This window comes from Amblyomma mixtum, chromosome 4, assembly GCF_055824585.1.
Source record: "Amblyomma mixtum isolate Tamu chromosome 4, ASM5582458v1, whole genome shotgun sequence".
In the NCBI taxonomy this organism is placed as follows: domain Eukaryota; kingdom Metazoa; phylum Arthropoda; class Arachnida; order Ixodida; family Ixodidae; genus Amblyomma; species Amblyomma mixtum.
Window position 1 is genome coordinate 110,544,044 of NC_143015.1, and position 15,646 is coordinate 110,559,689.

General features: G+C 54.7%; 1 pseudogene; it reads right to left on the bottom strand.

The window, feature by feature from the left end:
* Positions 1-464: 464 nt before the first annotated feature.
* LOC149347845 (membrane metallo-endopeptidase-like 1) lies at positions 465-13,255 on the bottom strand (annotated as a pseudogene).
* Between the last annotated feature and the right edge of the window lie 2,391 nt (positions 13,256-15,646).

Consider the following 15,646-nt stretch of genomic DNA (forward strand, 5'->3'; position numbering starts at 1 on the left):
TCATGCTCGTTCAACGTAGAAATCACAACACTATAAGCGCTTTCGCAGCGGCATATACGTCGCCCTTGAACTATACATGCCTGGAATCATGATCCAGCAAATCGGAAAGCGCGTGCCATTAGTGACGCCAGTTCTGAGCATTTTCCCGAAATCTGCCTATTTTGCACGGAGCAGAACGTGTTCCTCGCTGGCACTGTCCTCCAGGTCGTTAACCAGAACAATAAGCAAACTATGTCACAAGTTCTGAATGAAGGCTGTCCCGGGAGCACAATAATAGTTGAAGTGGTAACATTATTCAAACTAGAGATGAAGGTAAATTGTCTCAGGAGTGACTGCATGGTAATTAAACCACAGCGTAGTCTATGATGGTCATCAAGTTCTATCCAGAAAATCAGGCGAATACGGAACGGTATCTCGTGAAATGTCACGCCATCGGGAATATGCAAGATTTCCAGTGGAACCAGTCAAACAAAAAAAATGCACTTTTTGTGGGGATTCATCTTGGAATGATCGGGACAGTCGAACGCTCTCGCGAATGCCGCAGAATTCCGCACGACGATGTTACAGTCTGGCGAGAAGGCGCTGTGGAAGCCACGTACAGTGCAGGACATGTAACACATGGTCATGAAGAGGGCTTTGTCCGGCGAAATGTCCTTTCCGACGTAAACACCTTCGCCGTTGTCGGCTTCTACCATTGCCGCGTACGCAATCTCCGCCGCCGGCAACTCTGGAAACACGCTCGCCAAACCGTGGAAGCTGAGGCAGCTGTCTCTCTCCTGGTAGGCTTTTCTCGTCTCTTCGGAGAAAATGCAGTCCACCTCCGTGCCGTTCGGAAGCCAGCGGACGCCCTCTTTGTCCAGAGCCCTCACCAAGTTAAGCGCCAACAAGTACCCGAGGGCGCCGAAAAACATGGAGTTTGTGCCGTCACTGTAGAAGAGCGGAGGGTAGATCATGTAGATGGGTACATCCAGGATGTCCAGAATAGTCGAGCCTGGGGTAGGTCGGCGGGAGGTTGGATGCCAGCTTCACAGCGTCCCAGTAAACCTGCGAGTCGTTGATGATACGCACTCTCTCGCTGGCACGGTGCATGACCCTGCGTGCCTGAATCCAGAGTTCGACGAACAGTTCCCCCGTGTTCGGGTAGTCCTGGTAAATTTCCTCCAGCGCTTCGTTGTTCAGCAATTGCTCTTCGGGCCACGCTCGCATCTTCACCGACCTCAGCTTCTCGCTGGCGACGCGTTTGCTGTCGTCGTCCAGCCACGCTACGCCCTCCACCTTCTTGATGGCAACGGAGACCAGGCTCCGGAATCCGGCGCCGATAACTTGCCGGTCCTTCTCCCTGTTGTCGATGGCGACTTCGAGGGAGAGGACAAGCGCCTTGTACGTAGACTCGGTGTGGAAGCTGCAGAATTGGGAACGGTAGACGTCGACCTTGTGCCTGGCGCCGAAACGCCTCAGGAGCATCCTGGGCTCGCCAATGGGTGCGAACATCTGGACGAAAGTCCAACTGAACAGGCTGACAAGTCGTGGTCGTTGGTAGTCGTCGAGGAAGCCCCCGACAGTCTTCAGGAGCTTCTCGTCGCTGAGATTTACGTCGTCAGTGGCTGCCAGTTCTGGACTCAGCGGTACGTTTTCCCGAAGAAGGTTCATCCAGGTATCCGAGCTGATTGGCTGCGAGTGGTTGCCAATGTCTTCGAGGCGGAATGCAGCCGGGGTCCTCCTTCAAGTGAAGATCATTTCGCAAAGCTGGATCAGCACAGTGCCCTCCATGTTGCATGTTTCCTCGATGGTATCCTGGAGGGAGGCATCGTTCACGGGAGCAGTGGTGTTGAGCCCGAGGTCTACGTAGTATCCCATCCAATACGCCGCGTAGCTGCTACGGTCCTTGACAGCCTCGTACTGGTTCAAGAGGAACGGCAACGACGAAGCGGGGCTGAACTCCAGCAGCCATTTTTCAAGCCGGGCGAGCACGCGGACTTCGAACCACAAGTGAACCTGCCACCTGTAGGACAACGCCACCAGCATCTCCAGGGGGTTCGCGTCGGCTCGCGGTGGCTCCGGCCAGCTGAGACCCATTTCCCGCATGAGTGCCAGGAACTGCGGCCGGTGGGCGCCGCCGTGGTCCCGTGCGTTCATGGTCGACTTGTACATGTCGAGGGCTTTGGGTGCAACGGGGAACTTCAGGGCGCCCTTGATGAGCAGTTCGCTGAAGATGGCGTGACGCGCGAAGGCCAAGTCGTCGACGGGCGTCTTGACGTGCTCCCTGCGGTCCGTCGGGGGCAACCAGGAGGAGCACACGTAGGCGGAAAAGTCTTCGCACGGGTCGATGCTCCTGTTGAGATCTCTCGTTAGGAGTTGCGCGTGCAAGCGGCAGGGCAGGCTGTCGCAGTGCTTCTTCTCTGCTGGAGAGGGGGTGTGACCCCCGAACACAATCGCGACGAGGGCCGCGAGCAGAAAAAACAGGGCGGCGCAGGCGATCCCAGCGATGGCCATTTTTTTCCGAGGAGTGAGCTGCAAGAAAAAGGGTAGGAAGTAGAACTTTGAAAAGGCTGCGTGAGTGCCTTCTAATGAAATACGGTGAACGTACGACAAGACGTGGGACACTGGACGCAAACCCAAGCAGCGCATATAATTGGCCCAGTATTGGAAATAGATTGGTTTACTCCGATCGTTTATAGGACCGGCCTGCCCCAATAAATTCCTAATATTAGGCCGATTAGGTGCGCTGCTGGAGAAAGAGACGCACACGTTCCATGCGACCAAGTATGAGCATAGTGAATGCGTGTTAGCGCATACCTGTATACTATACCAGCCAGCCGCAAAATACATAACATGTGACGTGACAGCTGTATGTGTCTTGTTGTGCCGGCTCCCACGTTTCGCTGGCTGGCCTCTCTGGAAACCAGCGCTGCGCGCCCGCCGTCGCTCAAAGCAGGCCCAGACTCTCTCGGACATGTCGCGGCTTGCAGCGTGAATCATCCCGCCTCGCCGGCGCCTGGCGCGGACCCTTCCTCCTCCCCGTCCTCTCCGTCGGCTCGAACACCTACGACGCTTCGCCGGCCGCCCGTTCCAGACTGCAAGCCTTCAACGCCCGGCCGCCTCTCGACCATTCGTCTAATTTGAACGGTGGCCAGCGCCGTGACCTGATTGGAGGATTTGAACTGCTGGCTGCCGCAACGGACACCGGCGGCTATAAAAACGGAGCCGCGCTGAGCCCGAGCAGCAGACGGGCAGCAGAAGAGCCATAACGCCGGAGCTACGCTCGCCGCCGGGGCCGCCCTTCTTTGTGCTAGCCCGTGGTGCTCTTGGCCCTTGTATCTACCATGTAAAAGCCCTTGTACACATTGTACATAAACGTCCTTTGACTCACCGTCGCCTCGACCGTTTCTTGGCTCGGAGGCCCAGTCCCAACAGTGGTGGCAGCGGTGGGGTGCCGAAGTCCCAACAGTGGATGGCAGCTGCGGGATCGACCGGCGTCAGCTACCTCGGCGCGGTGAGTGCCTGATGTTTTCCCCTCAATTCGCCAGACTGCTCTAGCACACGTGATTGTAGTTTTGAGTAGGGCTGTGTGTTGCACTGGAGAGAGCTTTGCTGTTTCGAGAAAAGTCGGAGTGTTTTGAAACGAAAGCTGGTGCAGAGGGAGTAAGTAATCAAGGCGGTTTTGGAAAGAATTACTTGCGCGTGTCATGCTAGTAGCTCTATAGCAGTGAACCGCACCGGAATTCTAAAACGGCAAGCTACAAAAGGCTATTGTACGCGATGGAGAACTTCAAAGTGAAGGAACTCATCGAAATTTGTGCAGAGTTGGGCATTGATTTGGGCCCCGCAAAACGAAAGCATGCGATTCTTGAGATCATGCGGAAGGAGAATGTAACGGCTGAGGAAGCCAATGAGGCCTGGGAGGAGATTAAAGAACGGAGGCAGCTTCAGATAAAAAGGCGTCCTAGGAAACTGATGGACCTGGAGCTTGAAGCGCATGAGATCTGATTCGAGAGATATAGAACATTGTCCGCTCTGCATGAGACCAACGGTCAGCAGCTGAGAGACAGGCCGCAGCGCTTCGTGATCGCCGAAGATATGGCGAAATATTTGGCGGAGTTCGAGCGCGTCTGCGAGAGAAAGCGCGCTGAGCGGAATGGTTGGGCACAGAAGTTGGTAGCCCTGCTTTCCAGCGAAGCGTATGACGTTGTCAAGCGCCTGTTGGACGGCGGCTTGGCGGACTACGATGAGTTAAAAGGCTTCTTACTGACGAGGTATAACGTGTCACCGCTGGACCTTCGCCAAAGGTACCTGCGAGAGAATAGCACCCCATCGTTTTACGATTTTCCCTACCAGTTTAAAGCCGACATTTTAGAGTGGGTCGAAAATGCTGAAGGGTCGGAAGATCGTGACACAGAGGTAGAATGCGTCGCTGTAGAGCAGCCCTGCCAGTGCGGCACAGAGGAAGGTAGTTCGTACGTGGCAGATGTAACTACTGCTTTAACAGAGGGAATTGCCCCGAATTCGCCAACCAAGGAAACCTCTCTACCATTGGATAACGTAGTCACAGCATCGGACGATGCACTCACAGAGGTCTCGCTCATTGAAATTGTGGCGGAGTTACCGGAAAGCGGATCTCCTATAGCGTGTCGAAAGCAGGAGAAGTTGCCGAACAGGGCAGAAAGGACGTCCGTCTGGACATTAATGAAAACGCCTGTGCCGACGCAAGCGAAGTAAACGAGCATGGCACACCGTGTTGTGCATTGCGTTCAGCAGAAATGCAGAAACCCGACACTTACGATCAACGGAAGCGGGCGCATGTAGGGTTTGCGGACGCTGAGTTGTGCGTTGGTGTCTCTGGCGAGCGATGCGAAACGAGTCCCGTGCTTTCGCACTGCTCTGAGCTTTGAGACATTCCAGAAAGCAGCTGCAGTAGCGGGAACATCGCGACGGAGTGCAGAACCGACCCTCATCCTCAATCGGCTGAAACGCGTCAGAAGCATGACGAGAGCTGCATGTCAGCAGTAATGTCAGTAGAAAACACTGGTTCGTCTGTGCCTGAAGAAACTAAGGTGCTGGACGACAGTGGAGAACACGATCATCCAGACGACATGGGGGCTGTAGACGTACGTCATTCCGTCCGAGAAAGATGAGGACGAATGTGCACTCGTAGAGGCTGACGAGGAAGAACGCAGTTTGGAGGAGGCTAGTAAAGGCGCCAAAGACAGGCCTGAGCCAGGTAGCGCACGTGAATCGGCTGACAATCAAAGTGGTATTGTCAGAAAGCAGAAACCTAGGCGATGGAAGCAGAATGTGCTTCCACAGGCGAAAATGAAAGGAAAGCTGACGATAGAAAGCTGCCACCGGAAGGAAAGTAACAGCTAGTTCAGGAAAGTGAGCTATCACCACAAGGTGATAGACAAACAGGAGAAACAGTGCTACCGCCGAAAGGAGAGGAAATGCAAGCTCAAGAGAGAGCTGTCACCGAAAGACGATGGAAGGCAGGCAAAAGAAAGAGTGGTGCCGCCGAGAGATGAAAGGCAGGCATAAGAAAGACGGGCGTTGCCGAAAAGAGAGAAAGGGCAAACGCGCGAAAACGGGTTGCCACCATCGGAAGCGCCAGCGTCGCCGGCAAGATGACTTCAGTAAAGTCAGTCACGTTGTCAGCCCTGAAACTAGCGTCAGAACCAGAGCTAAAGAAATGTGCGAGGCATCACTATCGCGCAAAGCGAAGCGCATAAGTGTGTCGAGGCACATAGGTCTGGGCAGTAGAATAAACTGCAAAAAGAAATCGTACAAACATTCGCGCGGAAAAGTGCACCAAGGCAGCAAACCGAGATTCAAGAGAGCGCTGCCCGGGAGGCGAAAAATTCAGGAGCGGGACAAGAGAGAATTTTGCCGCCAGCACAAAGACAGCAAGACACGCAAAGGCGCGTACTCTCATGAAGACTCTCGTTTTCCGCTGCAGTCAGGGAAGAACCGCGATCCCACAGAAAGCGGCACGCGCGCGCAGATAAAACGCGTGTACGGCTCAATAGGCGAAAGACTGTACGAGAACGCAGTGACAGGAGCAAGAAAATTGGCAAGAAGAAACCCTCAGCGCTCAGCCAAGCACAGTTATCGTGATGGAAAGCCGCGTTTCAGGATAACGCTCTCCAGTAGGCGTAAAAGCAAAAGGCTAGGTAGAGGCGAACCACACATCGAGCGGAGAGGCAAAAGGGTGCGCGAGAAATTGAAGACTCGTGGGTCTCACTTGCCACCACGAACAAAAAGAATGAAAGAACGGTCCCATCGGAAGCGTTGCGCACTTGCTATGGGACGTCGCGACTGGCGCGCGAAGCGCAAAGAAAGGGACAAGTCGCTAGTGAGTGAAAGCGAATCGCTATGTACCTCCCGTAGAAACTAGAAGTAGTACAGAGAGAGAGAGAAAGAGCAGCCACAGTGAAAGAGGCAGACACTTCAGCTTCCACGTTAGAGAGTATTATTTAACGTCCGTTGGAAGCGAGGTAAACGCGAACGCAGACGCACTAAGCTGTGCGTTCTAAGCAAGGCTGCCTTCGCCTCCTAATGACTTATATTTTGTCACTTCGCGTGCGGTTATCAAGTTCGCTCGTAAATTGGGGCAAAATTGATGCCCTCATTTGTGGCCCCAACTGAGTGTTTTCCTGGCCGAGTGATCTCAAGAGAGCCAATTTATTTTACATTCATTTCATTCCGAGTATTTCCTGTGTTTGACACTTTGTTTGAGTTAATTACTTTAGAGTTCTTGTATCCCACATGTGTCTCTTGTTGAAGAAGGAACAAAAAGGGGACAGAAATATAGCCAGCAGTGACTTTGAAGTCTGGTGTTTTGACGGCTGACAGAGGGCACTTGCTCGTGTTGGGTGTTGCCTGTTGTCAGTCGGTTCTTGGCAAGATGCAGAACGATCAACGACCGGTGCTGAGAAGCAAGCTCTTCGGAAGGACCGAGCGAAGCTGGTCCAGGCACCTGGGCGACAAGGCGGCGGAGCAGTGATCCTGTCCTGACGAGCGGGACCTGTTCACAGAAAGGAGCCTAGAGCTACCTGCGGCTGAACACCGGACGAGAACTTGGAGGAGCCTGGTGTACGAGCGCGCCCCGCATCCGAGCCACGCGGAAGTAGCTCGTCTTCGTGGTGCATTGTCTGGCGGCGGTGGTGCTCTTGTGCCGGCGCCCACGTTTCGCTGGCTGGCCTCTCTGGAAACCAGCGCTGCGCGCCCGCCGTCGCTCAAAGCAGGCCCAGACTCTCTCGGACATGTCGCGGCTTGCAGCGTGAATCATCCCGCCTCGCCGGCGCCTGGCGCGGACCCTTCCTCCTCCCCCTCCTCTCCGTCGGCTCGAACACCTACGACGCTTCGCCGGCCGCCCGTTCCAGACTGCAAGCCTTCAACGCCCGGCCGCCTCTCGACCATTCGTCTAATTTGAACGGTGGCCAGTGCCGTGACCTGATTGGAGGATTTGAACTGCTGGCTGCCGCAACGGACACCGGCGGCTATAAAAACGGAGCCGCGCTGAGCCCGAGCAGCAGACAGGCAGCAGAAGAGCCAACACGCTGGAGCTACGCTCGCCGCCGGGGCCACCCTTCTTTGTGCTAGCCCGTGGTGCTCGTGGCCCTTGTATCTACCATGCAAAAGCCCCTGCATATATTGTACATAAACGTCCTGTGACTCGCCGTCGCCTCGACCATATCTTGGCTCGGAGGCCCAGTCCCAACAGTGGTGGCAGCGGTGGGATGCCAAAGTCCCAACAGTGTGTATATGCATACCTAGCCAATACGCAGACGCAGAAACGTGCAGAGATCAATTTCCCATCCAAAGAAAAAATTTGCTGGTAGGTTGCGTAAGCATCCATAGCGTTCCATTCGGGATCATCACCGGTTGTAGACGATTCGGTTTCGATAGAGGCGCGGTGCGCCCGTCCAGCAGCGTCTTGAGCGCGCCGGCGCTATTCGCGTTCTTCATCTGTCTCCTAAGCCCGTTGTCGTTTCCTGACGTCGTCAAGCCGACGTAGCCTCCCTTTCTCTTTATCAGGCGGCATAACGACGGAGCCGGCAAGCGAGGAAACGCATATCATACCCCCCCCCCCGTTCTCCAGCCTCCTCTCCACACTCCGCCGTTGGCGAGAGCGCGGCGAGGGCAGCGCCTCCACTTACAGCTGTAGTGCACCGCGCCTCGTGCCGCCCTTCAAGGTCAAACGTGCCTCGCGGCCGCCCCGACGCGAAGGGCTGAAACCTGTCGTAATATTGCTTACGCAATAAAAGGCTGGATGGCTCGGGGCATACTGCCAACGTTATGTCCCATTTTTGAGATCTCTTCTTGGTATGTCGTAATGCGTGGTACCGCCGCATGCTGCTCAGTGAGCCCCGACAACGGTCAGAACTAGAGCACTGCACGGGCCTCAATCTGAGGCCCGAGCCCGGCCCGGGCCCGAGACCTGAAGCCCGAGCCCGGCCCAGGCCCGCGGTTTCAAGCCCGGGCCCGGCCCGGACCCGCTAAATTATCGCTCTAGCAAGCCCGGCCCGGCCCGTGAATCCCGGAGTGAAGCCCAGCCCGGGCCCGGCCTGGCCCTTTTCACAGTAACGCACAAAGGTTCTGAAACCACAGTTTGGCTTGCAGAAAGTTGGTTCTTTTTAACCCAGAAGGAAGTCATTAAGAGTAGTGGGGGTGGTGAAAACATTTATTAATCATATAGAGAGGTGTTGGGGGTCGTGACCTGAAGGGTCACGCCCTTACAACCACTAGGTGGGATGCCTAGTCAGGCACACCATTGGCGTTTGCCGCAGCCCGGGCGCGCTGCGTTAAGGCCCTTTGGGCCTCGAGGGTGCAGCAACCGGACAGGGTCGCCTCCCAGTCCTCTCGGGTGGGGTTCGGGATAGGGGGTAGGGATGGGTTCTGCTGGCAGGCCCACACCATGTGGTAGGTGTCAGACACCTCCCCACAGTGTGAGCACCGCCCGTCGAATTTAGGATCGAAATGCTTTAGAATTGCCGGGCACAACATCGTGTTGGTGCGCAGGCGCAGGAGTACCCGCTCGTTGACCTTCCCCAGCCCTTTGCATGGGGTGGGAAGAGTTTGGTGCGTGGATTTGTAATAATCGCATATTTCCTTAAAAGTGTAAATCGAATTGAAATGGAAGTCCTGGTCGGCGTCGGGTCCCGTGGGAATTGCCCGGAGAGAGAGCGCGCGGGCGACGGCGTCGGCTGCCTCATTTCCGTGGACGCCTTGGTGACCTGGAGCCCAAACGATAGATCGGTGCGCGGGATCCGAGTCTCGGCTACAATTTTGGTAAATACGATAAGCTAGGGGAGTAACCCACCCTTGCGTGACGTTTCGACAAGCCCCTCGTGAGTCGGTGATTATGTATTTGGAGGAGGTGTCAGAGGCTGCCAAAGCGATGGCAACCTCTTCTGCGTGAATTGCTGACTGGGCCTTGAAAGTAAGGGCGTCTACTGTTTTACCCTCGTGGACGACCGCGGCCGTGTACCATCCCCTGGAGTCCGGGCCGGACGCGTCCACGTAGAAGACTCCTGGTTTGCTCCGAAAATGGCGGTCCAAGGCTTCCGCCCGGGCCAGGCACCTGCCATTATGATCCTCTTTGGACATATTGGTGGGGAGAGGCCACACGTGGAGGGCGCGTCCCAAATCAATCTCTCGTTGCAAAGCGGTCCCATTCGCGAATCCAAGGAAATCAGAGTCCTTGGACTCTTCATACACAACCAGCGACGCTGCGACACAACACTCGCCAAGCTCCGGCAGGTGGGGGACCAGGTGGGCCGCATGGTCCGCCGGGTTTCCAACAAGCGTGGTGGGTTACGATGCAAAAGACGCCTTGCGGCTGGCGAACGCATTCGTGACCAGTCGAATCTTGCATTCGACTCCCTACCTCCACCTGCGGAAGCAGGAGGAGGATTCCCTCGAGGTCATCCTCCGCAAAATCATGAAACGAGCGCTGGACCTCCCAGTTTCTACCTCTACCAGCCGCCTTATGGCACTGGGGATGGTGAACACTTTTAGGGAGCTTCGGGAGGCCCACCTCAACAACCAATACACTCGTCTCACAAAGACAGGGTCGAGTCGCCGCCTTTTAGCCCGACTACACATCCAGCACACTCAATTCACAGAGGAGAGATGCCGCCTCCCCGTATACAGAGTAGTGCTCGCCAGTCCCGTCTTTTGGACAGATATCTCGTATAGGTGCGCAAAGATAAACTGGGAAGTTCCGAGAGCCAAATAAAAAGGGCTGCATACGCGTGTAATAGACTACTTTGCATTCCCCCATGATTTTAATCAGTTATATTTTGCCGCCCGCAAAGTATAAACATTAAAGCTGCCTAGCAAGCAGTGGGAAGATATTTTTTTAGTGAACGCGATCTCACAGGTAGAACTCATAGCCGAACTGGTCGCCTATCAGCAGGAACGAAAAGCTAAAAGGCTTGAGTATTTCACGGTGTTTGATTATTTTTTTTTATTTATTTCAAGATACCCCTAAAGGCCCTCTTCACGAGGGTATTACATAGGGTGTATTACACAAGCGTCCTAAACTAATATGTGCTTCCCGAATGCACTTCTATTAGTGTATAAGTATGTTTCGGGATGACGAACGATCAATGGCCAAATAAGGCCGGTTGAATTTTACTCTTACTGCACCGCGGCGTGGAAATAAGGAAATAAATAAGTCAATGAATAAAGCTTAGTTTTTTTCTCAGCGCGTACTATAACTCATAGCTCATCCGTGTCGCTGTTTCAATGCTGCAGTTGTGTATTTCACTCTGCAATAGCGAATGAAAAGTCGGACACCAGCTGTTTCTGTACGGACCCAAGCCCGGCGCGGGCCCGCAGCTTTAAGCCCGAGCCCGGCCCGGGCCCGCAACTTCAGGCCCGGGCCCGGCCCAGGCCCGGCAAAACAAATCATGTCCCGGCCTGGCCCGGCCCGCGGGCCGGGCCGGGCCTTCGGGCTGGCCCGAGCCCGTGCAGTGCACTAGTCAGAACCCAATAGGCACTAAAACTCCCATGGACGTCTTGTGAACGTTTAGGACGTCCATGGGACATCCGACAGAATTTGTGCCCATTGAGAAGTGACGGAGGCGGCTACTTTTAAGGCGACAAACTGCGTTGGAAGCTCGCAAGCTCAGAAAACACATATGCGAAAGGGGCTCGATGAGGGGCAATCCAATGTATTATTGCAGTGATAATGTCCGTGGTGGTCTTGTCCAGCAGTCGCAGGCCTAAGTGAAAATTCTCCTCGTTCTAGGAACGGAAAGCAGAAAATTGCGTACCAAGCTATCTCAGACATATGCGTCCACTGCCGCCATTTTCGTAACGACAAACGGCGAGCAGCCAAGTGCGCGCCTCTCAAGAGTTCCGGATGTGAACTCCCACAGTCAAGACACAAACTACGGAACTTTAGTGGTGTGGTGACTGCCAACACCCAAGCGGCAGAAGGACGGCAGCAACTTTTCAGCAGAGCATTGGCTAGTGGCCCTAGCACTGGCTGGTGACCCTGGCATCGGCACAGTCGGCGCGCCACCTGAGTACTACTGGCCGGTGCCTCTTGTAGAGTGGGAACTGGTACTGCAGGATAACCCCGGGAAAAACACTTGTGGGGTATAACGCCCCGACGCGATCGACACATGGGCTATAGGAGAAGTCACAGTGAAGGGCTCCGCAGTAATTGCGAACTGAACTACACCTCCTTAAGTAGGGCACTACCTCCACTGCCAACAATCTGCCGCGAAATGCTAATTAGCGAACACACACAGAGACAAACGACAGGCAGGAGCTGACCTGCTGCCGTCAATGGCGTTCTCCGGCCTTATAACTGCTCTTCATGCCTGTCGGTCAGAAAAAGTCGTCCGCTCACCGCCGATGTGTCGCTCCTATACAGCCCGAGAAGGGACGATGCCCGACGGGAACTGGGCAGGACGAAGAGGTATGGGCCAGCCGGGCTGCTCAGAGCGACTGTTGTTGTTGTTGTTGTCCTCTAGAAAATGGCGCATACCCACTGCGGGGGATTGGCCAAGACACAGGCGGCAACTGATAGGTGTACAATATGTGAAACAAGAAAATAATGGTGGGGAAAAATAAAATAATCATGATAATAATAGCAATTAGGAAATAAATGAAAGGATCTCAGATGAGTAATTGAAATAGGCTAAACAAATGCTGTGAGATCGGTGACTGAAATAGAGAACGGGGCTAAATATTCCACGTTTCAGAAAGCTTTGATTCCAGAGAAATATTGATCATGAGAAAGAGCACAGCTTAAGACGGCAGCCGTTTAGTGTCTGTAAGGAAGTTTTGCATGGCGGAGAGCACATTCCAGTTGCAGCGACTGCACCGCAGGACAGGATATCTTCTTCTGCTTCGCCGCGAGAGCAACCGCTCGCGTACTCGTAGCGCGTGCTCGGCGAGCAGAACGCGCTTGGCTCCTGCTTCTTCCTCTCACATGGCAGTTGAGCGTTCGGTGCAGAAATAAATGGCACTAAAGGAAAGTCACCAAGAGATCCCTCCGATCGCTAATAACTAGATGCAACGCATGCATATTACGGGTGTTCCATTCAACGTACAATAGGAGCACGCAACTTCAAACACATTGTTCACTCTTGCGACGGTTTGTGCGCGTGCATCGCAGCAAGACCTAGGTCAATGAACTTTCCTGGAGTCTGTTTACCGCGCCATCCTGGCATCGTGTCCTCACGGAGCGATTTCCGTATCTGGACATCGCGAGAAACAGCGCAAGTGGCGACAGAGGAGGGAGGCGTACGAAACATGCTGCCATATTTCGAAGCTACCGACGGCTCCATTCTATAGAGCTGTGATCCGGACATTACGACTGCATCGGAAGTGGAAAGCAGTTTGACAAAGGCGGCTGCCGGCGGTCGTAGAGATGGAGGCAGACAGCGGCTACGGCAAGGGGAGGAGGCGAAACAAACAAACCGAGGTTTGAGAAGGAGCCGACTCTCCCTCTCTCTCATTCTACTCTCTCTTCATAAAGCTCCTTCCAAGATAACTTCCAAGTGTTCTTCTTGGGGACTGACAGAAAGTCCCTTCGGAGAGAATCGATGCCAGCGGTGGTTGTGCGGTTGGGAACGAAACTACGGATGTAGTTGTAGGAATACACGCAGTCTATGGAGGCCAGGTTCTTGAGGATCAGGCAGTGGCTGACGTTGTCGAAGGCGCCCGTGGTGTCCAGGACGAAGACGGCTTGGGTGGTAGAAGATATGTGACCCAGGAAGTCCTTTTTAAGGTGAAGGAGCATGTTCTGAGCATAGAAGGTGGGCTCAAAAACTAAATATGGTATGTGGAAAGTCTCCTGTGTCTTCGATTAAGGGCGCCAGATGATTGAGCACGGCACGTTCCAACAGCTTCCTGAGACACGATATAAGGGAGGTGGGTCGTAGGCTGCATGACGGAGGCGAGAGACTAGCGTCTGTCAGCCCGCTGTTCGGCGGTTGCTCAGCGCACGTGTGGCCCTGGCTGACTACTACGGGACTGCTGGGCGGGACTTCAAGCACTTCTGGCTCCGTTGCCGCTTGGTGCTGCTGATGAAACCGCCCTTTGCATAGCCGCTACCCATCTATCCCCCCCAACCCCAACCCCACCAGAAAGGACTGGGAGGCGGCCCTGCTCGGCTGTCAGGACCTCAAGGCCCAAAAGGCCTTGGTTCACCGGACGCGGGCGGCGTTGCTTGCCAATGGAGCCCCAGAATAGGGGCTCCACCTAGTATTGTTAGGGGAAAGGGCCAATAGGGCCTACCCCAATCACCTCTCTGTAAATATTTAATGCACGATAAATGTTTTTCACCACCACCTCGTAGTTGGACGGCTGGCGCCCTGGGGAGCATTTTGTTGGGCCGCCTGGACCGGGGGTCTCGGGCAGACGGGGAGACCAGGGCTTGGCGAAACTCCCCGGACTGTTCTTATCGATCTCGGACAGTTCTTAGAACCTTGCTGTGTATATTTTCTTGTCCGTCGTCTCTGCGTGCTGCCTCGTAGCAACGAATCGTTGGTGGGATGGCTCCGTGGCATTGGGTGCGCTTCGAAGCGCACACGTGGTCGTCGGGGGGTCTGTATACTGCGCAATTGAGGCAGATTTTGGAGTTCGGGCTGGGGCAGACGTCAGCCCGATGCCATGCCGCCAGACATTTGGTGCAGACCTGTCTGATAGGCCGGTAAGGAAAGCCGAGCTGAAGTGCTTTCTGGTAACGGATGAACGGGGTCATCTTTCAGCCCTCAGAAGTGACGGGTCCATTTCGGTGCTGTTCCGTAGACAGGCGTGTAGGAACTTAAATCGTGGCGCCTCTAGGCTGTGGAGACCCACCCCGCTCCGTCCCCTAGGGTTTGTTTTCCCGCTATTCGTCCTCCCTAGTTACTTTAACTAGGGAGGGCGCCTGCATCGCAGTGACACTAGCACTACAGACGGCTGATTATCCCGGGCGCGGGAGACAGTTTTCCTTCTCTGCAGCCTTGGGGACCCGTCGGGTGCCCACGTTTCGGCGCGGCGTTCCGCTCTCCTCCAGCGCAGAGAGGCCTCGTGGAAATATTTCTCACCAGCTCGTCATGTCCGGCATCAGAGTTTCTTCCCTGCCCTACAGTGGCCGAAAATTCGCTCGTGTACAGTGCTGGCGAGTCGAATGACGTCTATTCCTTAGAGTATTAAGGCGAAAGCCTTTAATGGCTCATGCTCGCGGCGTCCGTTCATTTCGCGGTGTCCGTCCATGCTCGCGGTGTCCGTCCTTTCGCTGGAATCGTGCCACGTGCCAACTGTGGCCTCTCCTCCGCGCAGCGACGCAACCTCCTCCGTGATTTCCTCTCCTCAAATTCATTTTATGCGAAGCATACTAAAATAGCCCAACCCAGCTCCTCCAGCGCGGCGGTGTCGTTACCATTGACCTTTCGTGACCTCCATGTCATACCACGTGATGCGTGACGTAACAGCAGATGAGAAACGGGGGCCCAGCTCGCGCCGTCGCGCGAGGCGTCGCGACCAAGGAGGACCACGTGATGCGTGACGTAACGACATATGAGAAACGGGGCCCCAGCTCGCGCCGTCGCGCGAGGCGTCGCGACCAATGTGTTTCCTGCTTCTGCCGCTAGGTGCGCTGTAGTGAACACGTGATGCTGGAGCGGCGGTATACAAGGGGGTGCGCCTGCCTCTGCTAGGCGTACACGGGATAGAGATGCCTCCTGGAGACAGGGCTGCTCGTTGGAATGAGAAGCAAAAGTTGCGGCGTGCTACAGAGACTAATGAAGAGCGTGAAGAACGTCTAGCCAAGCGGCGTGCTCGATATGAAACTCGGCGACAATATGCTTCGCATCTGACTAGGCTTAACCTAAGCTAAGCCTCAGCCATTTTTCCAAACACCATGCAGGGGAACTCCACAGGGCTCAGTGATATCACCAGTGCTCTTCAACATATCAATGATCATCCTAGCCAAAGAGCTCAGCCAGATACAAGGAATCAGACACGCAATGTATGCGGATGAAATCACCATATGGACCAGCGAAGGCTCGCTAGGAAGCAAAGAAGAAAGTCTACAAGCGGCAGCCACCTGCATTGAAGGATACATGAAGAAGAGGGGACTAAGGTGTTCCACCGAAAAGTCCGAACTTCTCAGAGTAGGAAGGCACCCTACAGAGGCTAACCTCGA